The sequence below is a fragment of the Ochotona princeps genome, chromosome 13, assembly GCF_030435755.1.
Source record: "Ochotona princeps isolate mOchPri1 chromosome 13, mOchPri1.hap1, whole genome shotgun sequence".
NCBI lineage: Eukaryota > Metazoa > Chordata > Mammalia > Lagomorpha > Ochotonidae > Ochotona > Ochotona princeps.
Window position 1 is genome coordinate 30,422,520 of NC_080844.1, and position 26,638 is coordinate 30,449,157.

The following is a 26,638-nucleotide window of genomic DNA, read 5'->3' on the forward strand; positions in this document are numbered from 1 at the left end:
CTGCTCCTGCTGGTGAACATGAGAGCTAGGACTGGGGGCAGACTAGGCTGGGCAGGGCTACAACATTGGCCTGCATGTGTGCTGGGTTAGGGGGGGAGAGCCAGGTTGGGCTAAGCGACCATATCCACTGGTGCATCCATGAACCAGAGTAAGTGCAGGCTGATTGGGCTTTGCCACTGTATCAGCTGGGAAATGCTGGGAACTGGGGCACATCCTATCAAACTGGACTGCAGAATTACCTGGAAAATACAAGACCTGGGATTGGGAGTGGGCCCAATTGGGGAAACTGGGCATCTCTCATGGGTTGCAACTCCCATTGAAGAGCATGAGAACAAGGGCTAGGGGTAGGCCTGGGTAGACAGGCTGTGGCACCTGCTGGTCTGAGTGTGGGCTGGATAGTGGGATCAGTCGGATTGAGCTAGGCTCTAATGCCCATTGATGTGTATGAGAGCTGAATGGGATTTGGGACAGATTGAACCAGTCTGCTACACATACCAGCATGCACAGGAACCAGGGTTGGGAGTGGATATGGTAGGGATTATTGGGAGTCGCTCTGACTAGGTTGCAGTTTCCATTGGTGTACATAAGGGCCAAGTGTGTGATAGGCCAGGTTAGGCTGGACCACAGCATCCATTGTTTTGCATATGAGATGGATCTGGGAACAGAACTGACCAGGTGATTGCAGCCACCAGTGTGTGTGTAGCCTAATATGGATGATGTACTGAGCCAGACCCCACGCTGGCTGGCACACACTGGAGTCAGGTTGGGTCACTTCTGGTGAGGTTTCTTTGGGAATCCTCCTAAATGGATCACTGGACTCAGAACTCGAACCACAGTAAAAATCACAGGGTATGTGGTCTGACTGTGGAATGCATCTGTCAAAACTGAGTCCCCATAGTGGCTGAGGTCTGTGTGGTGGACAGCATGCAAAGATGTTCCATGGGGGATGTAACAAGGAGTTCATTGAACCTGTAGAGGACATCTAGGACCATGAAGGGTGAACAAATTGGATATCTCTCCTGGACAAGTATCTGGGCAAATGAAGACTCTAAGGTGGAATGTATCAGCCAATGTGCATTTGAAGGATTTACTCAACCTTGGAGCCATAAAATCAATTGGACATCTCAGAATTATCAAAATCACTTAAGTGGTACCTTCAGAACAGGCTCCACACCAGAGACCCTGGGGTGAAATTAGGTGGCCTTTCCCTATTCCTGGGAAGTGATGCGCTTGGGTTGCTGAGAGCAGCCCTCTCCCCTTCTCAACTTTGTCTAGATACTAGAAGAAAAAAGGAAATTGGAGGCAGTTGTCTCATCCACTTTCCCCTATTCCTTGACCCTCCCCACCCTAATTGGTGATCCACGTGGCCATACATCCCTATCAACTATGTAAACAGCATCAAAAGTAAAATGAATTTATTATCCAAAAAAAATAATAAAGCAGGGATGGCATTGTAGTATAGCAAGTGAAGTTGCCATCTGCAATGCTGGCATCCCATATGGGCACTGGTTCATGTTCCAGCTGCTCCCTTTCCAATCCTGAGCCCTGCTAATGGCCTGGGAAAGCAGTGTAAGATGGTCCAAGTGTTTGGATCCTGCCACCCATGTGGCAGGATGGAGCTCCTGGCTCCTGGCATTGTCCTGGTCCAGCTCCTCCTGTTGTGGCCATCTGCCTAGTGAAAGTGGATGAAAGATTGATCTCCTTCTCTCCCTCTCATCTTTTTTCCTTCTCTGTCTCTCCATTCCTTTCTCTATGTAACTCTTTCGAATAAATAAATCTTTTTAAGTAAGTACTTAAATTTTAAAGGTAGGCATTGTACTATTCTATTGTTAAGAGTACACATCGTGTTTATAAAAAGGGCATTCTTGGAAGCTAGCATTGTCACTGTTTTTTTTTCATATTTATTTGTTTTGATTTGAAAGACATAGTTTTTAAAGATTTATTTATTATTTTTGTTAGGTCAATTTTTAAGAAAGATTTATTTATTTTTGTTGGAAAGGTGGGTATACAGAGAGGAGGAGAGACAGAGAGGAAGATCTTCCATCCGATGATTCACTCCTCAAGTGACCATAACAGCTGGTGCTACACCGATTTGAAGCCAGGAGCCAGGAACTTCCTCCAGGTCTCCCACGCGGGTGCAGGGTCCCAAGGCTTTGGGCTGTCCTGGACTGCTTTCCCAGGCCACAAGCAAGGAGTTGGATGGAAAGTGGAGCTGCCTGGATTAGAACCGGCACCCAATGGGCTCTCAGTGGGTTCAAGGCAAGGACTTTAGCCGCTAGGCCATCACTCTGGGCCCAGAGAGGCCGATTTTTACAGAGACAGAAGCACTAGAGAAAGGACTTCCATCCACTAATTTACTCCTCTAATAGCTGCAATTGATTGTGGCTGAGCTGATCTGAATCCAGCAGCCAGGAGCTTCTTCCAAGTCTCCCACATGCAGAGACCCAAGGACTTGAGCCATCCTCCACTGCTTTCTCAGGCCTTTAACAGAGAGCTGGATCAAAAGGAGAGCAGCTGGGACATGAAGCAGTGCCCATATGGGCTGCTGGTGCCACAAAGTAAAAGATTAGCCCACTGTGCCACCACATTGCCCCATCTGTGGATTCTCTCTCTCTCTCACTCTCAGATTTATTTCTTTTTATTGGAAAGGCAGATTTACAGAGAGAAGGAGAGACAAAGATCTTCCATCTGCTGGTTCAGTTTATACCTCTCTGAATTGTTTTTATGAGGTAAATACTGTCATGTCTGTTTCCACTCTATGTTCGTTGATATTTTCAGAAAAGCAAATATTATGTTTTATTTACATATGCTCATTGAAGGAAAAAGCATATAACGAAACTTATAGAAGAAATCATGTGGAGGTTTTGGTTAAAACTCTTTGGATCCTGAGACTCAATGCCAAACCTCAAAACCTGGGCAGCCAGAAAAGAAGAAAAAAAAGAAGAAAAGAAATCCAGTTTTGGTTTTTTTTCCCCCTAAGTATAGGTGTAGCTCACCCCGGGACTACAACTCCCAGAAGGTAAAGGGGCAGCGCGACTAAAGGAGAGAGGAGGGCGTGGCGCATTCCGGACGCCCACGTTTCCACCAGTCTTACCCTAAAGTGCTTCGCAAAAAGCCTAGTGGGCTGCGGTTCTGCAGATAAGATGCGTCAAGGAGCAAAACCCCAGTTCAGAAATTGTGCCTAAAAACATTTATCCTCATTTGATACACTTCAGCACCCCCAGGCCCCGCTCAGTGGCGTCCGTAGTGCCTGCTGATAGCAGGGTGTGGATTTCCACCTGGCCCCCTGCTCTCAAGGCCTATGCAGTCCACTGGCCGGCTGCATAAGGTCACGTAGAAAGCCTGGCACAGACCCTACTAGGAAGCTTCGCTGTCCTGTGCCAGTCCCTTTATAGGACAGCCAGGTCCTACTTCGACTTGCAATCCAAGGGTTCCTTGTCAGGACCCTGCCATCCACGTGGAGACCCAGGAGGAGTTCCTGGCTCCTGGCTTTGGCCAGATCTGGTTCCAGCTGTTGCGATCAGCAACATCAGATGGAAAATCACTGTTTTTATATGTCACTGTGCATTTCAAATAAGTAAACCTTTTCAATAAAAAAAAAAAAAAAGCTTCTGTTTTGAAAAGAAATCAAGTGCTTTGATTTGCTACTGCTCTCCCCACATATCGACAACAGCCAGGTTTGGGCCAAGCTGGAGCCAGGAAATAGGAGCTCCATGGAGGTTTCCCACATCTGTGGCGGGGATCCCAGCACTCGAGTCACTGTCTGCTGCTTTCCCAGGTACATTATCAGGAAGCTGATTCTAACATAAGGGAGGCCGCCATTGCAATCGCTTACTGTAGCACAACTGCAGCCGCAAGCCTTTTTATTTTGTTTTATTTTTCCCATTTGAAATAGATCTTTTAATTTTTTTTAATTACATTGTATTATGTGACACAGTCCCATAGGCACTGGGATTCCCCCCACCCCTCCCCAAACCCTCCCCCCATGGTGGATTCCTCCACCTTGCTGCATTACCACAGTTCAAAATCAGTTATGATTCTTTCATTGCAAGCATATACCAAGCATAGAGTCCAGCATCTCATTGCCCAGACAAATTCAACGGCTTGTTGGGGAGACCATCTCTGATTTGAAGGTAGAGCCGGCAGAGCACCATCCCACATCCTGTGACTCCTTCGCCTTTATTTTATTTTTTTAAGATTTATTTAGTTGAAAGGCACAGTTACAGAGAGGGAGAGACACACTAAGAGAGAGAGGTCTTCCATCTGCTTGTTCATTCCCCAAATGGACACAGCAGCCATAACTGGGCTGATCCAAAGTCAGGAGCTTCTTCCAGGTCTCTCATATTAGTGCAGGGGCCCAACCACCTGAGCCATATTCTGCTGCCTTCCCAGGCTATACAGGGAGCTGGACTGGAAGTGGACCAGTTGGGACTCCAACTGGTGCCCATTCGAGATGATGGCACTGCAGGCAGCAGCTTTACTCACTGCATCATAGCAATGTCCACCACCACTACCCCCCGCCATCTTTTTAAATTGCTACTTTGTATCTTCTATTACTATAAATGTTTAAACAGGACAGATTCTTTGAAATTCAATGAAGAATTTCTGAGAAACAAGCACTTTGATATCTCCCTGCTATCTCAGTTTTATTCATCTTAAATAGAATTATAGTAGAGTATGTTAGTAATATATCCTGAAATAAAATTATGTGTGTATGTATTTGTGTGTATGTTAATACAATATTAAGAAAAACAGTTACTTAATGCCACGAAAGTAGGCCACACTGCTGGTGAGACAACTTCTGGCCGAAGACACGTGGGTCTCCTGAGTCCCAGAACCTAGATCAGTTTTCCCCCAATCTGACTATCCATTACAATTACTTCATGCTTTGTGTGATTAAAATGAGATGGTCCGGGCCCGGCGGCGTGGCCTAGCGGCTAAAGTCCTCGCCTTGAACGCCACGGGATCCCATATGGGCGCCGGTTCTAATCCCGGCAGCTCCACTTCCCATCCAGCTCCCTGCTTGTGGCCTGGGAAAGCAGTTGAGGACAGCCCAATGCATTGGGACACTGCACCCGCGTGGGAGACCTGGAGGAAGTTCCTGGCTCCTGGCTTCGGATCAGCGCAGCACTGGCCGTTGCGGCTCACTTGGGGAGTGAATCATCGGACGGAAGATCTTCCTCTCTGTCTCTCCTCCTCTGTGTATATCTGACTGTAATAAAATGAATAAATCTTTTAAAAAAATGAGATGGTCCAAAGTATGATTTCATAAATAACATGATATACTGCAATACAAAGAGCTTGTGGTTGTTTTCTTTTTCACAAGGCCAAAATGGAGGGTGAGGATAGTAAATCTCAGAAGGAATACCCTTGATAGACAAGGGAACTGAACGATTTTGTTCCAGGAACTGAAGTCTATTTGCTCAGGACGGAAGCAGGCTCAGTGACTGCAAAGTCTCTCTCCAACTCGAGGCTTACCTCCTACAGGACGTGCCAGGCAGAGATGGCTCGACCTGCACAGCAAGGATCCAGCATGAGTCTGACACTGGACACTGGACAGTGGTGTCGTGATCTTTAGAGAGTAGCCAGAAGGCTTCCAGTGGGTAGCCCTGCCGCAGCCCATGCACGGGAATGTCTATGCAACTTTTGGGTTTAAGCATGTTTTGAAATCTAGTAGTTGAGGCCAACAATTCACACATATGCTCTGCTTAGTTCTGATGTAACATTGTCACACTTGATGAGCTTAAGTTTAGGTACATGAGTGGTGTGCCCCTCCTGCAGTCAGCGGAAAGGGAGCTTCAGGGTATGACATGGGCATACGTTTTCAAGGCTCCTCTCAGAAATTCTAATCTGCAGTAAGGTCACCTAAACCAAGAGCATTAATCTGTTAGGAAAATATTAATGGAATAAAGCAAAAGTTTCCAGTGATTGCTTTTTTGTTGTTTTTCATTGAATGCTTCCTCTATCCTAAGCCCCATGTCCTTTGGTCATTCAGAGAATCAATTTCATTGAGTGACAAACCCAAAAACACCAAGTGACTTTGCAGAGGCCAAAGCTTGTCAAGTGAAATGTCTGGCAAAAGGAAGTGAAATGTGAAAATAAAATAATGTTCATGAGCAGATTAATGGCTCAGCAAAAGTCCAATGGAGACATGGTATCTGCCTAGTGCTATCAGAGCTATACAGGGAATCTTTTAAAGTGGGTTCTTGAACCCGGTGCAATGGCTCAAATAGGCTAAATCCTCTCCTTCCAAGTCCAGAGAACCCATATAGGCGCTGCTTCGTCCCCTGGTTGCCTCACTTCCCTCCCAGCTCCCTGCTTGTGGCCTGGGAAAGCAGCAGAGGATGACCCAAAGCCTTGGGACCCTGCATCCATGTGAGAGACCCGGAGGAGACTCCTGGCTCCTGGCTTTGGATCAGCTCAGCTCTGGCTGTGGAGTTAACCAGTGGATGGAAGATTTTTCTGTCTCTCCTCTCTGTGAAACTACCTTTCCAATTAAAAATAAATAAATCTTAAGAGACAGAGAGAAAATAAAAAATAATAATAAAGTGGATTCTCTCATGAGGAATTTGCATTGCAATTAAAGATACAAGAGCACTTGTGACCTGCAGATCAAATCAGGTTTCCCATACCATGTCCCTAAGAAATTGTGGCTTAGGTACCATTTGTAAAATTGAGAAATATTGATCGGATTCTAACTTCTACTTTCTCTTGAAAAAGAAAAAACAAATCAGACAATTCTGAGTCCACTGATCATTCTGTGTTGACAGCATTTGCCTGGAACAAGCTGGAAATATCTGCCCTTGGATGGAATCTGGGCTGTTGAGTTTGTAGCCGCTGCCTGACTCATATCTATTGCTGACTAAAGCTCAGTGCATTGTCAGTGCCAGCTATTACCACAATGTTATTTTTATGGAAGCACAGAGAAACAAAACGCTCTTTCGATTCTGTGTTTGTCAAATGTACAAAGCCAAAGGTAGAGCAAGTGGCCCAGGCCTTTTTGTTTGTTTTGTTGGCAGTTTGACATATTCTTTTTTCTTCAGTAACTTTATTTTATTTTCGATGTGATTTATATAGTTGACAAGGATGTATGCCTGTGTGGCCCATTGATTAGGTTGGGAAGGTCAAGGAATGGGGGTGGGGAGTGGATGAGGTAATTGCTTCCTTTTTTTTTCCCTTCCTGTATGTGGGGGTAAGGAAGAGAGAAGGGGAGATGGCTGCTCCCAGCAACCTAATTGCATCAGTACCTGGGGATGGAGGACAGCCACTCAAAGTTATCCTAAGATTCCCAATGTGGAACATGTTCCAAGCCTATTGCTTAAGTGGTTTCTATAATTCTGAGATGGTGTTGATTTCATTGCTGCAAGACTGAAGAAATCCTTCCAAGGTTCACTGGCTGACAGTCCTCCCTAGAATCTCCACTTACCCAAATTCATGCTGTCAGAACTTGAAGACTCACATTAAAAAAAAATACAAATTCCTTTGATAAAATAACGATAAGACTATATAAAGTATTCTGCACTTGTATCTCGGCCCCACAAAACCATGTGCATTTATGATCCATGATCCGCACTTAAGAAAACATATATTCAGTATCTATCCAAATGGAAAAGGAATATGTTCAAGAAGAGCTCACTGGTCAAACATGAGGTCTAGAATCAGATTTGCATTCAAATCCCAACTCCTGCTTTCCAGCTGTGTGCTGCTCTTTCAAGGCCCTGAGCCCCAAATTGCCCTTCTTCATCCCTCCAAAGGAGTGACAATAACACCCTCCTAAGGGATTGAGCTTAAGGATTGAATGAGATAGCATGGATGAACATGGTACTTGTGACCTGGTAACAGCTCCACAAGTTTGTTGTCTTCGTGGTCAGGAAGTACCAGGGGCAGTGAGTTAAGGAAGGAGCAGTTAGTTTGGAGCAGCTCTGAGTTGTCCAAATGGAGGGAAGACAAGGTGGTGTAAGTCTGGTGAAAGCGGAGAGACTGTGGCCATGATCTGGGTACTGAAGACATAGTTTCAAGGCATTTGCCCTGGAGTTTTCCTGGTATTTTAATTTTTAAAAGTAGAGTTTGGAGACGTGCTGTGGCTCAACAGACTAACCCTCTACCTAACAGTGCCAACCTCCCATGTGGGCACTGTTTCATGTCCTGGCTGCTGCAGTTTTTAACTAGTTCTCTGCTTATGGCCGGAAAAGCAGTAGAGCATGGTCTAAGTGCTTGGGACCCTGCCACCACCCATGATGCCGGTGAGTTCTCCCTGTACTTTGTGTGTGGCGGCCTGTCTGCCTGCATGGCCACCCTTGCAGTGCACCCATGGACGTTCTGTGCACACGCTTTGCAGCCCAGGGGGAGCCCCGGGTGTACAAGACCTTGAGAGATGCGGTGGTCAACATGCATAGGAGAGAAGGCCCCTTGGCCTTCTATAAAGGCTTGACCCCGACGCTCATTGTCGTCTTCCCCTACGCCAGCTTCCAGTTCTCCTGCTACAGCGCCTTGAAGTCGGCCTCTGAGTAGGCCACGCCGGCCAATGGCAAGCAGAACAAGAACCTCAGAAACCTGCTCTGTGGCTGCGGAGCCGGCGTCATCAGCAAGACTCTGACCTACCCCCTGGACCTCTTCAAGAAGCGCCTGCAGGCCAGCTTCGGCCAGGTGCGGTGCTACAGAGGCCTCCTGGACTGCACGCGGCAGGTGCTGCGAGAGGAGGGGGGCCCGGGCTATTTCAAGGGCCTGTGCCCCAGCCTGCTGAAGGCCGCCATCTCCACGGGCTTGGTGTTCTTCTGGTACAAGCTCTTCTGCATCTTCTTCTACTGCATGAAAAAGGCAGACAGCTAGTCTCCTCTTAGACTCTGGGAGGGTCCCCTGAAAGGCAGGCGCCACCCCTGGTTGCACATTGCAACACCAAGGGCTGCCTGGTCCCTCTTTCCAGACCAGCCACCCTTGAATCTTCCCAACGCTGCCAGGTCAAGGCTTGGGAGGACAGCGGGATGTCCGGGTGAGGGCTGCTGGGGAGGGGGGGGGGGAGCCACACCGGGATGGAGCTAAGGGTTGTTGCTTCTCCTTGTCTCCCTTCACCACCACCACCCCGTTCAGTAAGGAGCCCAATCCCTGTGAGAAGGGGAGTGGGAGGGCGGGCCCTGGGCCCTGAGCCACAGTCTGGTCCCCAGGCCTGGGCTGGGAGACCTGGAAGAAGCACCTGGCTCCTGGTCTCAGGTCGGCTTGGCCCAGTCATTGTGGTATTTGGGGAGTGAACCAGCAGATGGAAAGTTGTTCTCTCTCTCTGTCTCTCCTCTCTGTAAATCTGCCATTCATGTAAAAATAAATATTTTTTTAAAAATTCACAGTGTGTGACATTATTGGTCATTATAAAAGCGTTTGAGGTCTTTCCAGCCACCACTTGGCAAGGATTACTTCATTTCAAGAACCCAGACTCCTTTTGCTGAATGTTTCGGAGTTTGATCGAAGATAGTTTACATAGTTTAGGATGTAGGTGCTAGACACCGCCACCAGCACTACCTCATAATCACCACTAGAGGGACTAGAACCAAAGGAATCACGAGCTTCTTGATAACAGCACTGCATTTATCCTTGGCTCCTGCTCAACACTGCATATCACATTTTTTTTTCCTTTGAAGCGTATTTCTTTTTTTTTTTTTAATATTTATTTATTTTCATTACAAAGTCAGATATACACAGAGGAGGAGATACAGAGAGAAAGATCCTCCGTCGATGATTCACTCCCCAAGTGACCGCAACGGCCAGTGCTGCGCCAATCCAAAGCCAGGAGCCAGGAAACTCTTCCGGGTCTCCCACACGGGTGCAGGGTCCCAAAGCTTTGGACCGTCCTCGACTGCTTTCCCAGGCCACAAGCAGGGAGCTGGATGGGAAGTGGGGCTGCTGGGAATTAGAACTGGCGCCCATATGGGATCCCGGGGCGTTCAAGGTGAGGACTTTAGCCGCTAGGCCACGCCACTGGGCCCTGAAGCGTATTTCTATTTTTTATGCACTTATAAATACAAAAATTACTCCAAGATAAGAAATTAGAGACTCTAGGGAAGATGTTTAGCCCAGCAGTTAAAACTGCCAAACCTACCAGTTAGGATGCCGGTATGTGAGTTTGATCGCCACCTCCAGCTTCTTATTAAAGCAGACCCTGGGAGGCAGTGGTGAATGCTCATGTCCTTCAGTTCCTCTTACTCACGTGGGAGACATGATCACATCCCTGGCTCCAGTTTTGCAGGACCTGTGGGGAGTGAACCAGAGGTTAGGATCTCTTTCTCCTGCCTTCACTGTTTCTCAGTTAAAGGAGAGGGTAAACCCCAAAGCAACCAGTTGAAATTCGTGTGAACAGTCCAAATATTTTTAAGGATTTACTTACTTATTAATTTGAAAGTCAGAGTTACAGAGAGATAAAGAGAAACAGAGTTCTTTCATCTGCTGCTTCTCTCCCCAGATGGCTGCAATAGCCAGGGCTGAGCCAGGCCAAAGCCAGGAACTTCTTCTCGTCTCCCAGGTGGACACAAGGGTCTAAGCACTTGGAATATTTTAATTTTTTCCCAGGGAAAAAATAGAATAGCAGGGAACTGGATTGGAAGTGGAACATCCAGGACTCAAACTGGCACCTATGCGGGATGCCAGCATTGCAAGGGGCATCTTTATCTTCTATGCCGCAATGCGGTCCCACTCCCAGAAATTTTCAATGTATGTGCCAAAGTATGTTTATTCTTTTATTTCAATCCATGATTTGGGGGCAGACATTGTTGCACAATGAATTTAGCTGCCGTTTGGGACGCCCACCTGATACACATGGGAGTGCTGCTTTAAGTCCCAGCATTTCCGCTCCCAGTCTAGCTTCCAGCTAATGTGTCCTGGGAGGCAGCAGATTTTGGATGCAGTGGTCAGGCCCCTCCTCCTCACATGGGAGACTCTGAAGGAGTTCTAGGATTATAGCTTCTGCTTGGCCCAGTATCTGTTGCAGATATCTGTGCAATGAACCAGTGGATAAGAATACAAATAAATAGATTAACATTTTTTTAAACATAATTTGTTCCCTGGCTGCCACTCTGACTTCATGTCCTACTTCTCTCCATTTGCTGTGCATTTGCCTTCCAGATAGTAAAATTGCCAAGCTGTTCCAGCCTCAGGACAGTTGCACTCACTAGACGGTCTTCCTGGACATCCCTCTTTTCCCAAGCCTTCCTCACTCAGGTAAGACCCTCTCCCAGGAACCCTACTGTGACATCCCTCAGGCAACCATTCCTTGATGCAAGTCACTCTTATCAGTATGTTAAATCCTATCATTTATGTGTCTGCCTGCTTATTCATGCTGGAAGATAGTGCCTCAGTTGCCTTGTTTGCTTCCATATGCCTAGCTTCTAGAACATGAACTGGAAACGGAAGCGTTAACTGGAAAACGAAGTGAATGAAACAGTGCTGTATATATTATTCTGCAGCTATTTTAAAATGTAATGTATAATGTACATTACATTTTACTATATGTGGATAAATTTCCTTATTTTACTTATATTCCTTTATTATTATAAAGATTTGTTTATTGGACTCTAGAAACTTTATTATAGCATTTATTTTTTAAATTTTATTTATTTTGGAGGGAGAGACAGACACATAAAGAGGAAGAAGGAGAGAGGGAGACCTTTTATTCACTGGTTCACTCCCAGATGCCTAAATCAGCCAGAAATGGGCCAAGTTAAAGCCAGGAGCTGAGAACTCAGTCGGGAACCCAGTTGCTTGAGTCATCCCTCTGGCCTGTGAGAGTCTGCATTAGCAAAAAGCTGGAGTTAGGAACTGAAAGAAGAAGTCAAACCCAGGCAGACAGATATGAGGTATGGCATCTTAGCCAGTAGGCCAAGCGTCAGCCCTTATTGCATTACTTACACTTTAATATTCTACATTCATATTTAGACTTTAGTGTCTTCCAAATTCTACGTCATGTACAGACCTGAGTTTGGACATCAATGCACCTTATAATAGAGAAAAAAAAAAAATAGTGGCCAGTGCTAATCCTCTGCCTGCCAGAACCAGCATCCCATACACGTGCTGGTTAGTGTCCCAGCTACTCTACTTCCAGTCCAGCTCCCTGATAATGGCCTGGAAAAAGCAAAGTCCTTGGGCCACTGTACCCACGTGGGAGACCTGGCAAAGGCTCCAGCTCCTGGCTTCAGATAGGCTTAGCTCCGGCCATTGTAGCCATCTGGGGAAGTGAACCAGCAGATGGAAGATTTTTCTCTCTGAAAAATCTGCCTTTCCAAGAAAAATAAATAAAATCTTGGGGAGGTGGGGAAAGGTATAATATCAAACTAATAATAATAATAACGAAACAACCTGAGGGTTCTTGTCTGGCCTATATTCTAGTGAAAATACACAGATTAGGAACTGAGCTATAAGCAGAGAGGACTGTGTTTGTGTGGACCAAGCCAAGGAAGCAAGGTGAATTTTTTGCCAAAAAGCAGCTTTCAAGAGTCAGGAGTTACAAGTTGTAGAGGGCTCACTTCCAAAGAAGTTACAGGTGTTCTTTAAGTGTGGGGGAAATTCCAGGCAGGGACTGGAGGCCTGACCACTCAGTTATCAGCAAGTTCTGTGTTTTTCTTGTTAAGCTGGGGGTGGAGGTCCAACATCATAGTGAGAATGCTTGGAGCTTTCTACTACAGAAAGGTGATAACTGAAGATGCAGCTGTAGGCTTTCTCCAGAACCCTGGGCCGGTGGAGGCTTGTGAAGGGGAATTCACTGCGGAAACGTGTGCCTTCCATCAGTCAGGTGTGACTCACATCCACCTGCAAGGACATCTGGTTGGTGTGAAGCCAGATTCAAACAGTGTTGAGTCATCTTCTTTCAGAGGGAAGGTGTGAGCCTCACCACCACACCCTGGGCTCCGTGGCCAAGAGAGCTGCTTCTATGAGAATCATCTTCCTGTGACCCATAACTTGTTCTCCTTGCCCGGGCCCTATGTTGGCTGTTGAGTGTCTGTTCAGAATGACCCTCCTGTCCTTTTGCTGACTTCGTTAATGTTGAATGTTTCCATACACAGCTCCCTTCTTTTGGGAGGTAAAAGTAGAAGCAGGGAACAGCAACTCTGTGTCTCCTCTTTTCCCTGAATAGTTGGAGAGTTGGGAAAATGAAATTCCCATTTTGATGAAGGTGGTACCAAACCATTACATTGTGGCCCCAGGCAAGGCCTCCTGCCAATTTATTTTCTCCTCTTTTGTTTCTTGCACCACCACCCGACACACTGTATTCCATTTACTTATTTTTTTAAGATTTTTTTAAACTGCAAAGTCAGATACACAGAGAGGAGGAGAGACAAAGAGAAAGATCCGATGATTCACTCCCCAAGTGGCCGCAACGGCTGGTGCTGCGCCGATCTGAAGCCAGGAGCCAGGAACTTCCTCCAGGTCTCTCATGCAAGTGCAGGGTCCCAAGGCTTTGGACCGTCCTCGACTGCTTTCCCAGGCCACAAGCAGGGAGCTGGATGGGAAGTGGAGCTGCTGGGATTAGAAACGGCACCCATATGGGATCCCGGTGTGTTCAAGGCAAGAACTTTAGCCGCTATGCTACTGCACTGGGCCCTCCATTTACTTTTTATTACTATAACATTTTAATGTAGAGAACAGAGTTAAAGTAGTTCATAGATACAATTCTAAGCATATAATACTTGCCTCCATTCATCCATTTCTCCTCCCTCTTTCTTTTTCAGTTTTTGAGATAATACTTCTTTAATTATATCATAGTCAGAGGCTTAGTGCTCTTTTAAATAAAGAGTTCAACAAATAAAAAGCAATAAAGATTGATAGTTCAGCAGGAATATATGCAAGGGCTAATAAACAATAATCAAATGAAAAGATGTCAATTGAACTTACAGAATTAATTTTAAAATAATTACAACTCATTGAAATTACAGTAATTATAGTCATTCTTAACTGTTGGTTTGACAAAAATAAGAAAAATGGCAAAAGTATATTTGCAGCAATACTGATACACAGTGACTTCCTTTTTGTTTTTTAATTTTTTTCTTCTGTGTTTCAATTTTAGCTCCCGCATAAAAGAGAGAACATGAGATATTTGTCCCTGTGTCTCTGGTTTATTTTACTCATTATATTCTCCAGTTTGCATCAGTTCTGATGCAAATGATAAGATTTCATTCTTTTTCATAGCTGAGTAATGTTCCATTTTAACAATTATTTTCTTTATCCATTAATCCAACAGTATATGCCTTAGTAGATTCCAAATTTTGGCTGTTGTGAACAGTGCTGCTGTAAGCATGCTGGTGTAGGTATCTCTTTGATAAAATGTGTTCGTTTCTTTTGGCCATATTCCCAGTAATAGAATTGCAGGATCATATAGCAAGTCTAATTCTACCTTTGAAAGAAATTGTCATACCGTTTTCCGCAGTGGCTGTACTAATTTAAATTCCCACCAGCAGTGTATACATGTCCCCTCTTTCTTGCCATCCTCACCAGCATTTGTAATTCTCTGTCTTTCAGAAAATAACCATTTTGAGAGGGTTGAAATGATATCTTATTGTGATTTCAATTTGCATTTCACTGGGGTCTAGTGAGGTTGAGTATTTTTCACATGCTTGTTGCCCATTTTTAGTTCCTCTTCTGAGAACTATCTGTTGAAGTCCTTTGCCCATTTCTTAACTGGAATGGTATTTTTTAATTGTTGAGTTTTTTGAGTTGCTGATATATTCTTGATACTAATTATTTGTTGAATAAGGTGCTTCCAACAGAATAGGAGGATATTTGCAAGCTGCTTTCTTAATTTTATTTTGTAATTTTTAAACATTATTTTTATTTGAATGGCAGAGTTACAGAGAGAAGGAGAGACAGAGAGAAAAATCTTCTTTTGCTGGTTAACTCTCCAAATGCCTTTAATGGCCGGAGCGGGGCTGATCTGAAGCCAGGAGCCAGGAGCTTCTGTCCAGGTCTCCCACATGGGTTCAGGGTCCCAAAGCTTTAGGCTGTCCTCTACTGTTTTCCCAGGCCATAAGCAGGGATTTGGATGGGAAGTGGAGCAGTCAGGATATGAACCAGAGCCCATGCAGAATCCCGGTACTTGTAAGGTGAGGATTTAACCATTAACCCTCTGTGCTGGGTCCGACCCCATTTTCTTAATTTTATGGGATTATTTTTTGATGTACACACACACACACTCTTCCACAAGACTCCCTTGACTTGCTAGGATGTTCTGGTATGAACTGTATAGTATGAAGTATGTTAGAAACTATCTGGTTACACCATATGTACAATGTACCCTGGGAATGCATGAGTTTGTTGCAATACTCTTTTTTTGCATCGTGGTCAAGTTCTGGGCTTATGTAACTCTTTACAGAATACTCCCCCTTAAAGACAATTAATTTAGCTGTAGTGCTTTTCTTTCTTGCACCATGCAGACATAGCTAAATAGTTTGAACTGTAAGTTGGTAAAATCCTATGACATAGGACTATTATTAAAATATCATTTTGAGGGCCCGGCGGCATGGCCTAGCGGCTAAAGTCCTCGCCTTGAAAGCCCCAGGATCCCATATGGACGCCGGTTCTAATCCCAGCAGCTCCACTTCCCATCCAGCTCCCTGCTTGTGGCCTGGGAAAGCAATTGAGGATGCTTTGGGACCCTGCATCCGCGTGGGAGACCTGGAAGAGGTTCCTGGTTCCCGGCATTGGATCGGCGCAGCACCGGCCCGTTGAGGCTCAGTTGGGGAGTGAAACATCGAATGGAAGATCTTCCTCTCTGTCTCTCCTCCTCTGTGTATATCCAGCTTTCCTTTAAAAAAAAAAGTATCATTTTGAATGTATACATTTTGAATGTAAATTTCCAGAACTAAACAAAAAAAAAAAAAAAAGTGATCAAGAGTGACATGACTGTAGAGCTGAGCGCATTGCAAATATCGTTACTTTGGCTGTTACACAAAAATCAATTTACTGAATAAGGTTGTCCAAACTGCTCTGAAAAATGTGAAATCTGAATTGATGTGAGATTTTCAGGAACAGAGGCCCTTTTGAAAAAAATATGGTTGTATGTTTTGTTTCCTAGACACAAATCTTTTCTCTCCCAAGTCTAGTTCTAAAGAAAGAGAGGACAAGAATAAAGACAATCAGATACAATAATTTCTTGGAGCAAATGTCCAGCCAAGGTTTTCAAACTGAAAGCAGGAAGACTTTCCAGAGGATATGTAGACCCCCCAAATTTTTTTGTTTCCACATATTGCACTTCCGCGAGTACCCTCTTGTACCATGGCTCGGGCTGTTCTTTTCCAACTTCTCTTTGCAGCAGCCCTTGTCTTACTCTCGTGCCAAATAGGACTGCAAGGGGACAGTGTCCTGGTGTAGTAATTGCCAAGATGACAAACCGTGGGCAATCAGAAATGGCATCTTTAATCTGGGTGTGATAAACACCCCCATAAAGCTTCCTAACTTTCCTGGACTTACACATGTTCGGATCAGGGTGAACACATGACGGCTGTGGAGATGGGTATATCAGCCTTTCGGGGTTGTTCTGAAATCAGTGTGGAGGATTACTGAGATTGGTAGTGACCCTTGCTTAACAACCTCACTTCCTTACCACTTCACATGTGTCCAAATATGTTCCTTAAGGCAAGGAGAACCCCAGGAACAAAGATTTTAACCCTAAGTTTAGCTTTTTAAACTTTTCTTTACAGTATTAACCCTCAACATGTGTCATTGACTGGAACTTGAATAGGCTGAAGGAGTACAGGTTAATAAGGATGATTATTAAACATAAATGGAAAGCTTCTTTGAAGTGCCAGATTTTTCAAATTTTCTTAAATTGCTTTAATTTTTTTAAATGTTTAAGTTAGTTTTTAACAGATTTAATGTGAGTTGTAGGTACAATGCAAACAATATGATAGTCCCTTTATTCCTTCCTTCCTTCCCTCCATCCATCCCCGTTTTCTCTTCCAACCTCCCTTCTTTTTTTTTCGGTTTTTGTGATAGTATGTTTTAAATTTACAATACAGTAGAAAGGTTTAATACTTGACTAAGAAACATAGCAGGTATGAAACAAGAAGACCCCAGTTTAGTGGGAATATGGACAATGGTTATAGGCAATAATTGGATGGAAAAATGACCATTTCACCCATATCCAATACATTTTAACATAATAACATATTATTGAAACAATAGTAGTATAATATTTCATTTTTAAAAGATTTATCGGGCCCGGCGGCGTGGCCTAGCGGCTAAAGTCCTCACCTTGAAAGCCCCGGGATCCCATATGGGCGCCGGTTCTAATCCCAGCAGCTCCACTTCCCATCCAGCTCCCTGCTTGTGGCCTGGGAAAGCAGTTGAGGACGGCCCAATGCATTGGGACCCTGCATCCGCGTGGGAGACCCGGAAGAGGTTCCAGGTTCCCGGCATTGGATTGGCGCACTGGCCCGTTGCGGCTCAGTTGGGGAGTGAATCATCGGACGCAAGATCTTCCTCTCTGTCTCTCCTCCTCTGTGTATATCTGGCTGTAATAAAATGAATAAATCTTTAAAAAACAACAACAACAACAACAACAACAACAAAAAGTATAACCTCAGAGAAAAAAAAGGAAAAAATTAAAACAAAAAACCCTAAGTCATGCTGCTTAGGGATGTTGAGCACTAGCTCAAGTCCCGAATATCCAATTTCCAATCCAGATCCCTGTTTATAGCCTGGGAAAGCAGTGGAGGATGACCCAAGTTCCTGGGTCCCTGTATCCATATGGAGACCCACAAGCCTGGCTTTGGATTGGCCCGGCTCTAGATGCTGTGGCCATTTGGGGAGTGAACTAGCTGTTGAAAAACCTTTGTCCATATTTCTGTCTCTCACTCTCTATATATAATTCTACCTTTCCAAAAAAATAAACAAATGTTTTTTAAAAATCATATTTTAGAGGTTGGTGTTGTGGTGCAGTGTATTAAGCTGTCTGCAATGCCAGAATATCATATGAGCCCTGGTTTCAGTCCTGGGTGCTCCACTTCTGACCCAGCTCCCTGTTAATGCACCTGGGGGAACATCAAAATATGGTCAAAGTCCTTGGGCCCCTGTACTCAGGTGAGGTCCTAAATAGAGTTCTGTGGTCTTGACTTTAGCTGACCATGCCCGGGCAGTTGCAGCTATTTGAGTAGTCAACATCCCTATGCAGCATTTCCAATAAATAAATCAATATTTTTTTAAAAATTATTACATACCAGCTCTAGGAAACTGCCTAAGCAATTGTTATACTGCTGGGAGAAATGCAGCTATTAGCTCGTAGGCATTCTGGGTCTGGTTAATGACAAATTTGTGTTAACTATACCAATGTGCCAGCATACTTGACTTTTTGTTGTTGCTGTTAAAGATATGTGGGGGTGGGGGAAAATGCCAGCATAAGAACAGATGGGTGCTGAGGACCCGTGTCTAAGCATATATAGGCCGGGGGTAGGTGGACAATGCCTCAGTGTGGCAAAACACAATGCAAGAGGAATTGGCTTGGGCACCTGCAAGTGGGGCTGTGGCTGTTCAGAGAAGAGGATCTAAGGATGTGTGGAGGGAGGACTGCTGAGAGAGAATGTGACAGGTGAGGAGTGCCTTCTGGGGGACTTACACCAATCAGGCTACTGCACTTGCAGGTGAGTGAGGGGGCTGAGACCAGGTGGTTTAGAGCAGGGAAACCGGAGGATCTTTCAGGGACAAACCAAAACACCAGCCCATGTGGGAGACTTGAGCTGGGCTTGTTGGTGTCAACCACCAACTACAGCACACGAAAGCCATTGCTGGGAGAGCAAATGGTAGGGCCTGCCAAGCAGGGCTTTGCCACAGTACCCACTGGTGAGTGTTGGGGCAATGATGTACTACATCAGGCTGGGCCATGACACTAACCAGCATGTGAAAGAACTGGATCTGGGAGCAGAGATTCAGAGGAGGATTTGCACACTCGCTCCTGTGGCTTTTCCATGCCAGCTGGTTTGCTTGAGGTTTTGGAGTGATGACAGGCCAAGGTAGGCATGATCATGGAACTCATCAACACTCATGGGTGCTGGGGTTGGGAACAGATTGGGATGGTACAGGCTGCAGTACTCACAGGTACATACAAGAATCGGGTGTGGGGCAGGCCAGCCACAACATCCACCAGCACATACAAAGGCCGAGACTGGGAGTCAGACTGCCAGGTAAGGACTGAATACCTGCTGGCATGTGGGAAATCTGCATCTGGGAGTGGACATGTTGGGGGAACTTGGGGAAACTCCCCTGGTGGGCAGTAACTCCTGCTGATGAGCACATGAGTCAGCTGGGCTGGGCTTTGGTCAGGCTGGGAAGGCAAGGCTGCTTCACTTGTTGACAAATGTGTGTGTTGTCTCTGGGGAGGCAGACTGGGCAAAGCTAACTGTGCCAAACTGTAGCACATTAGAATGTGTGGGAGCCAGGATAGGGTGCTGGCCACGTTGGGTTAGGCTCAGTTATCATACCTACTGCTTTGTATGAGAGCCAGGAATGGGGGCAGGCTGACCAGGCAGGGCTAGGCTGCAGCACCCACTGGTGACAGTTAGGACTTGGGGTGGGACAAAGCCAGGCCAGTCTGTAGCATCTGATGGCAAAGGCCAAGCCAGTTGATGGATTATGCCAGGCTGGGTGAGAACAGCCACTGGTACGCACAAGATATGTGGCTGGGAGTTGGCCTGGTTGTGGCGCTAAGGGTATACCCTGGCTGGGCTGAGGTTCCCACTGGTGAGCACGAGAGCCAGAATGGGTGTGGTACATTGGACTGGACATGGCTGCAGTATCCCTCAGCCTGAGTGTACACTGGGCCTGGGGTGTGCCATATTCGGCGAGGCTGAAACACCTGCTAGTGCTCTCAGGAGCCAGGGTGGGTATAGGACAGGTTAGGCTAGGTCTCAACATAGGCTGAACCATGTATGAGCTGGGTCTGGGGGTGGGCCAGGTAAGGCTGGGCTGGGCTGTATCACCCAACAATAAGAGCCAGAATGGGTATGGGTTGCTTAGGCCAGGCCACTGTTCCTGCCAGGAAGGAGGTGGGCCAAGTCAGGCTTGGCCAAGGACCCAACAATGTGAGTGAAATCTGTTACCACAGGGTGACCTGATAAAAGAGCTTGGGGAACTCCACTCTCAGGATGCAGTCCCTGCAGGTGAGTGCAAGAACCAAGGCTGGGAGCAGCCCAGAGCAGGCCAGGTTACAGTACAGCCAGCATATGCGTGGATCAGGTCTGGGGGTGGGCCAACTTAGGCCAGTTTATAAAACCCACTGGCAGATGTGAGAGCCAGGACAGGGTGCAAGACAAGCCAGGTTAGATTGCAATACCAGCCAACGCACATTAGGGCTGGGATTGGGGTCGGTCCAGGCCAGGCTCAGCTACAGCACCCACCAACACCAATCCAGGTTGAAGCAAATACTGGTGAATGCCATGCTGAGGTGAGATGCTCCAGGCTCAGCCATAGCATCCACCAACAAATATAAGCTGGGGGAGGAGGGGCAAACTTGTTAGGTGGGTTGCGAGGACTGCCCTCTTGAGCCACTGCTCCTACCTGTAATCATGAGAGGTGGGACTGGGAGCAGACCAGGCTGGGCAGGGATACAAAACCCACTGATCTGCCTGTGAGCTTGTTGAGGGAGAGCCAGGCTGGGCTAAGCGAGCATATCCATGGGTGTTTGCATGAGTCAGAATAAGTGCAGGCTGGTCAGGCTTTCCTGCAGTGTCTGCTAGTGGGTGCTGGGAATGGGGACAAATCCTATCAGGCTAGACCACAGAACCACCTGGAAAGTGCAAGATCCAGGGCTGGGAGTGGTCCTAGTAAGGAAATTGTGGGTACTCCTGATGGGCTGCAGCTCCTAACTGGAAGCATGAGAACCAGGGTTGGGGGCAAGACTGACTGGACAGGCTATGACAGCTGCCGGCTTGAGTGTGTGCTGGATAGTGGGGTTGGTCAGACTGAGCCAGGCTCCAACACCCATTGATGTGTGTGAGAGCTGACTGGGATGCAGTATAGACTGGACCGTTCTGTTGCACATATCAGCATGTGCAGGAACTGGTTCTGGGGATAGGCTTGTAGGGGGCTACCCACCTGATAATTTTTTAGTGTTCTATAATTTTCTCTTTTTGCTAAATACACAGGGAAATGAGAAACGATGTCTCAAAAATTAATGGATAATTTCATCTGAAATTGATCCTTTCATTCTTTAAGAGGGAATGATTTAGCTAATGAAATAGCTAATGATTTTTAATTTATTTCTAAAAGTTAAATATTAGAGATCAATATACACACATAGATTTGCTTTGGTAATCACATCTTACATTGTTTCTCCAGCTTTATAAAGAACAAAATTTTAGCTGACTGATGTATTTACAATTTTAAATCAAATTATAAAAGCCTAAGATCTATGTTTGTGTTTTGTCTCTTCTAATCTAAATAGATTGATTTACATTGGACTAAAGTTGATTTAGTTTTATCTGGCTCCTTTAGCATCCTGCTTTTTATTAAGCATCCTTAGAAAATGCTTTTTATAGTGATCCTCAACTTCAGCTTAACATAAATTTCTTTGTGATCATAAATGAAGACTTTCTGATGGAAAGTCATCTAATTCATATCATCAGATCAATAAAGATGACTAGTGGGCCCAGCGCAATGGCTCAATAGGCTAAATTCTTGCCTTGCAAGTGCCAGGATCCCACATCAGCGCTGGTTTGTGTCCCGGCTGCTCCACTTCCCATCTAGTTCCCTGCTTGTGGCCTATGTCTAAAACCTTGGGACCCTGTACCTGCTTGGGAGACCCAGAAGTAATTCTTGGCTCCTGGCTTCATATTTCCTCAGCTCTGGCCATGTAGCCACTTGGAGAGTGAGCCAGCAGACAGAAGATCTTTCTCTCTGTCTCTTCTTTCTGTCAAGCTGCCTTTCTAATAGAAATAAAATAAATCTGCTAGTTACCTTGTGTGGCAGACACTGTTTTCCATACACTGTGCAATGCAAAAGCCACTAGCCACATGGTGCTTCTCAGCCAACATTTTAAGTGTAGCTAATGTACCTGAAGAATTAAACTCTCTTTAAAAATTATATATATGTGCATATATATATTTATTTATTTTACATGAAAGGCAGAGACATAAATACAGGAGGAGAAACAGAGAAAGGGATGAGAGAGTTTCTACCCACTGGTTCACTCAGCAGATGGCCATAACAGCAGGGCTGGGCCAGGACGAAGGTAGGAGCCAGGATCTTCTTCTGGTTCTCCTATGTGGGCACAGAGGTTCAAGAAGTTGGGCCATCTTCTACTTTCCCAGAGTGTAGCAGGAAGTTGGATTGGAAGTAGAACAGCCAGGACTCAAACTGGTCCATGTAGGATGCTGGCACTGTAGGTCATGGCTTGACTCATTATACCACAGCACTAGTCCTCATGAAGTCTCAATTTAAAACTATGTCAGGGTTTGATCATTTTTGTTGTAGATAGTTTCATTGTAGATTAGTAGCTGTTTAAGTGATATTTCTATGCATTGATCTAAATGAAATGTATTATTAATTTTGGCTTTTATTGTGACTGTTAGTAAAGTTAAAATTATATGCATTACTTGTGTTTTGGACATCATTGTTGTGTGAACTGATGGGACTAAATCTGGAACTTCAAGGTCTTATGAAAACTACATTCAGGATACTTGCTAAAATAATTAAAATGATCAAAAACTTGCAGTGATTTTAGCACTTAGTATTCCCCAAACTTTCTTAAAACAAGTTGTCTGTAACAGGGGAAAATTGGATACAGTTAACAGTTGGCAAATCATCTCAAACATCTTATAAAATGAGAATGTGCATGATTTTATTGACTGACAAATCCCTTTGAAAGTCAGGTAGTTTCCAGTTCTTTGCCTTTCAAAAACCAAAGGAGATGCGAGTCAAGATGACCACTAGTAGATCATTAAAAATAATCTTTTAGAGGCTGGCATTATAGTGCATCTTGTTAAGTTTCTGTCTGCGATGATGGCATCACATAAGTCCTTGCTGCTTCACTTCCAATCCAGCTCTCTGCTAATGTGTCTGGGAGAGCAACAAAAGATGGTCCAATTGCTTGGACCTGTACACCCATGAGGGAGACCTGGAAGAAACTCCTGGCTCCTGGCTTCAGCTTGGCTCAACCCTGGATCACTGTGGCTCTCTGGGGAGAGAAACAGTGTGTGGAAGACATTCTGTCCCTCCTACTCTCCCTGAGATTTTGATAGATTGGATAATAATAACAATGGTAACAATAACAATAACTCAATGCAGGAGAATTTTTTTTTGAAAATGTATTTTTATTGGAAAGTCAGATATACAGAGAAGAAGACAGACAGAGAGGAAGATTTTCTGTCTGTTGATTCACTCCCCAAGTGACCGCAACTGCCAGAGCTGAGCTAATCTGAAGCCACGAGCCCGGAGCTTCTTCCGGGTCTCTCAAGTGAGTACAGGGTCCCAAGGCTTTGGGCTGTCCTAGACTGATTTCCCAGGCCACAAGCAGGGAAAGCGGGGCCATTGGGATTACAACTGGTGCCCATATGGGATCCTGGCACAAGCAAGGCGAGGACTTTAGCCCTAGGCTATTGCACCCTTAGATGTAGCATTTTAAAAAATTGCTATTTCATGAAGTTATTCATTTAATTTGAAAGTGACATAAGAAACCATGTATGCACGCACATTCACACACACACACAGAGTGACCTTTCAATCCTCTGATTCTCTTTTCCAATGCTTGCAATAGCCCAGTTCGATCCAGGCTCAAGCAAGGATAGCAGAATTCCATCTGAATCTCTCATATAGGTGACAGAAACCTAAGTTCTTGAATCATCAGCTGCTACCTCCTGGGATGTGCCTTAACACCTTATGAAAATTGGAGGCAGAGCTGGGACTCAAACATAGATCCTCCCATGAGATGTTGATGTGTCCAAGAGGCACCTTAACAGATGTGAGGTTGTGCCACAACACCTTCCCTAAAGAAAGTGAAAAATTTTTTGTACAATCTTGTATAGGATGGGATTCCTGCCCCAAACTCCCACCCCCGTCAGATTTTTCCCGTTTTGTTAGAATAGTATAGTCCTTCATAAGGAATCATAATTCTATCACTCTCTTATTTAAGTGTACCCCGACATTGTTGATACAATGTCAGACAGTATGAAAGTGAAATTTTAACAATAAATATTTATTGTTGTGTCTTCAGCACTCTTTATATATATATGTTATTTTTGACAATCTTTACATAGTTAATTAGGGTAAAAAGTTTCAAGCACTACAGGAAGATGGGCAAGACAATTAGTTCCGTATTATTTCCTTCATGTATCTGAGGTAAAGGGGGATATTGAGGGAGAAGCCCCACCCAGTTTCCCACCCACCCCAGGTCCCAGATGTGGGGCATGCTCTGAGGGTCTTGCTCAAGTGGTTTTGATAGTTCACCAGTTATGACTCGCTGCCAGTCTTGCCACTCTAAGCATGGTGAGGTCGTTGGAGAATCCACTGATTGACATAGTCCATCTTAGAGTATCTGTTTGCCCAGCAATTCGCTGGTGGTTGCAATTGCTGGGTTGGTTCTGTTTTCAGCCCCGACTTCCACTGGAACCAATGGATGTTGCAGTCCAGCCTGGTTCTGCCCAGCATATACTCGGCCCTCACTTAAACCAGTGGGAGCTGCAGCCTAGTCAGAGCAACCCTCAATAACCCCCACCAGGCCCACCCCCTACCCTGGTTTGCCAGTGTGTGTAGCAGACTAGTCCAGTCTGTCCCACATCCCATTTGGCTCTCATACATGTCAATGGGTATTAAAGCCTTGTTCCATCTGAACAGCTCAACTATCCAGCCCTCACGGATGTTGTTGGCTGTCCCTCTGTCTAGCCACCCCAGCCCCTGTCCTAGTTTTCGTACCCTCCCATGGGAGTGGTAACCCAAGAGGGAGGAGCCCACTATTGCCCTCCCAGGCCACTCCCACACCCAGATTATGCACTCTCCAGGTGGTTCTGTGGTTTAACTTGACAGAATTAGCCCCCAGTGCCAGCTTCTGCCAGCTGATTCTGTGGCTAAGCCCAAACAACCCTCACCCACTCTACTTGTAGATTGCACTAGTAGGAATAATCAGCCCAGCCTGGCTTTTCCCTGATGTAGTCCACATGAGGCCCACTGGTGTTGTAGCCCTGCCTAGTCTGGTCTGCCCCCATCCCAGCTCACGCTCTCCAGTGGGAGTAGCTGTCCAGCAAGGGAACCACTGCTTATTCTCCCTGCCGGCTCTGCCCCCTCCCTTCCTGGTTCTCACGTGTGCTGGTTGGGCCTGTGGTCACATCTGGCACAGGCAACCTCACCTTGGCATTCCGTATTGTGCACTGGTTTTTGTCGCAACCGAATCTGGTTCGACCCACACTCTGTTCTGGTGCTTGGATTTGCCAGTGGATGACGTGAACTGATTCAGCCTGGTCTGCTCCTGACCCATGCCAAATGTATACCAGTGGAACACTTTCCATGGCGTATTCTGGGCTGTTTCCTTCCATGCTTTCTGTGCTTACCTGCAGGGTCTGTGTCCTGCCAGAGGAGTTGCCCAGGCTGCTCCATCAGAACCTCTCCCAATGCCAGATTTTGCGCATCCCAGGGGGTCCATGAGCTAGCACTACTCAGTTCACCTCCTGTCCTAGCAGAAACAGTGGCTTTTCTGACTGGCCTTCAACCCAAACTGGTCCTTGCAGTTGGATGTTTCAGCCCAGTCATGGTTCGTCCATACCCACCTATAGCTCATACATGGTCAGTGGGGGTTGAGACCTAGCCTAGTCTGTCCCACATCTACCCTGGTATTCCAGAACACCAGACGTTGTTGGAGTCTGGCCCAGCTTGGTGCGTCCAGTCCCAGTCCGCACGTGTGCCATAGGAGACTACAACTGTATCCTTATCAGAACACAGCCTCATCCCATCTCGTGTGCCCCTCAGTGGGAACCTCAACCCAGTTAGGGTATCCCCTTAGCTCCCCAACCGGGCCTGTTCCCAGCCAGTGTTCAGCATGCCAGTGGTTGCTCTGACTCAGCTTGGCACAGCCGGTCACCTGTCCTGGCCTCTGACTTAGACACTGTGGCTTAGTGTCCCTGTCTCACTCAGACCAGTAGGTGTAAGAACCTGGCTGGGCATAACCTGTGCTCCATCCTGGTTTCTATTTTCGGTTGTGGGCTAAGGTTTGCTCAGTCCTGCCCGGTACACCCCGTACCATTACCAATTCACACATTAGCCAGCCATTGGAGCTACTTTGCCCAGCTTGTCCGACCCCCAGGTCTGGACCACCTGTTCACCAGCTGGAGCTATGACTCACCAGGGTAGTTTCCCCAGTTCCTCCCGTTGATCCCCTCCCAGACCTAATTCTCATACATGCCATTGGGTTTTAGGCCAGTGCCTAGCGAAGTCTGGCCTTCCATTTGGAGTTGTATGAGCTGGTGAACGTTGCAGCCCGGCCCACCCCACACCGTATTCAGTATGCATATTCGGGTGCTGCTGCCTTGACAGTCCAGACTGTTGTGGCTTCCTTTACCTGTGATTGATGGCAGGCTCCTTGTTCACACCTAGCTTAGTCCATCACCCCTCCATCTCTTGAAGTAATCTGTGGGGCTAGAATTTCCATAGGGTTTTGCCCACACATCCCCCACAGAATCTACCCCCGGAT

General features: G+C 45.9%; 1 protein-coding gene and 1 pseudogene across 1 annotated transcript in view; both read left to right on the forward strand.

Moving 5' to 3' along the window:
* SIRT1 (sirtuin 1) overlaps nt 1–26,638 on the forward strand; it is a 108,759-nt gene that overhangs the window by 47,800 nt on the left and 34,321 nt on the right. The gene's annotated exons all lie outside the window — the stretch shown is intronic.
* LOC101535028 (mitochondrial thiamine pyrophosphate carrier-like) lies at nt 8,231–9,054 on the forward strand (annotated as a pseudogene).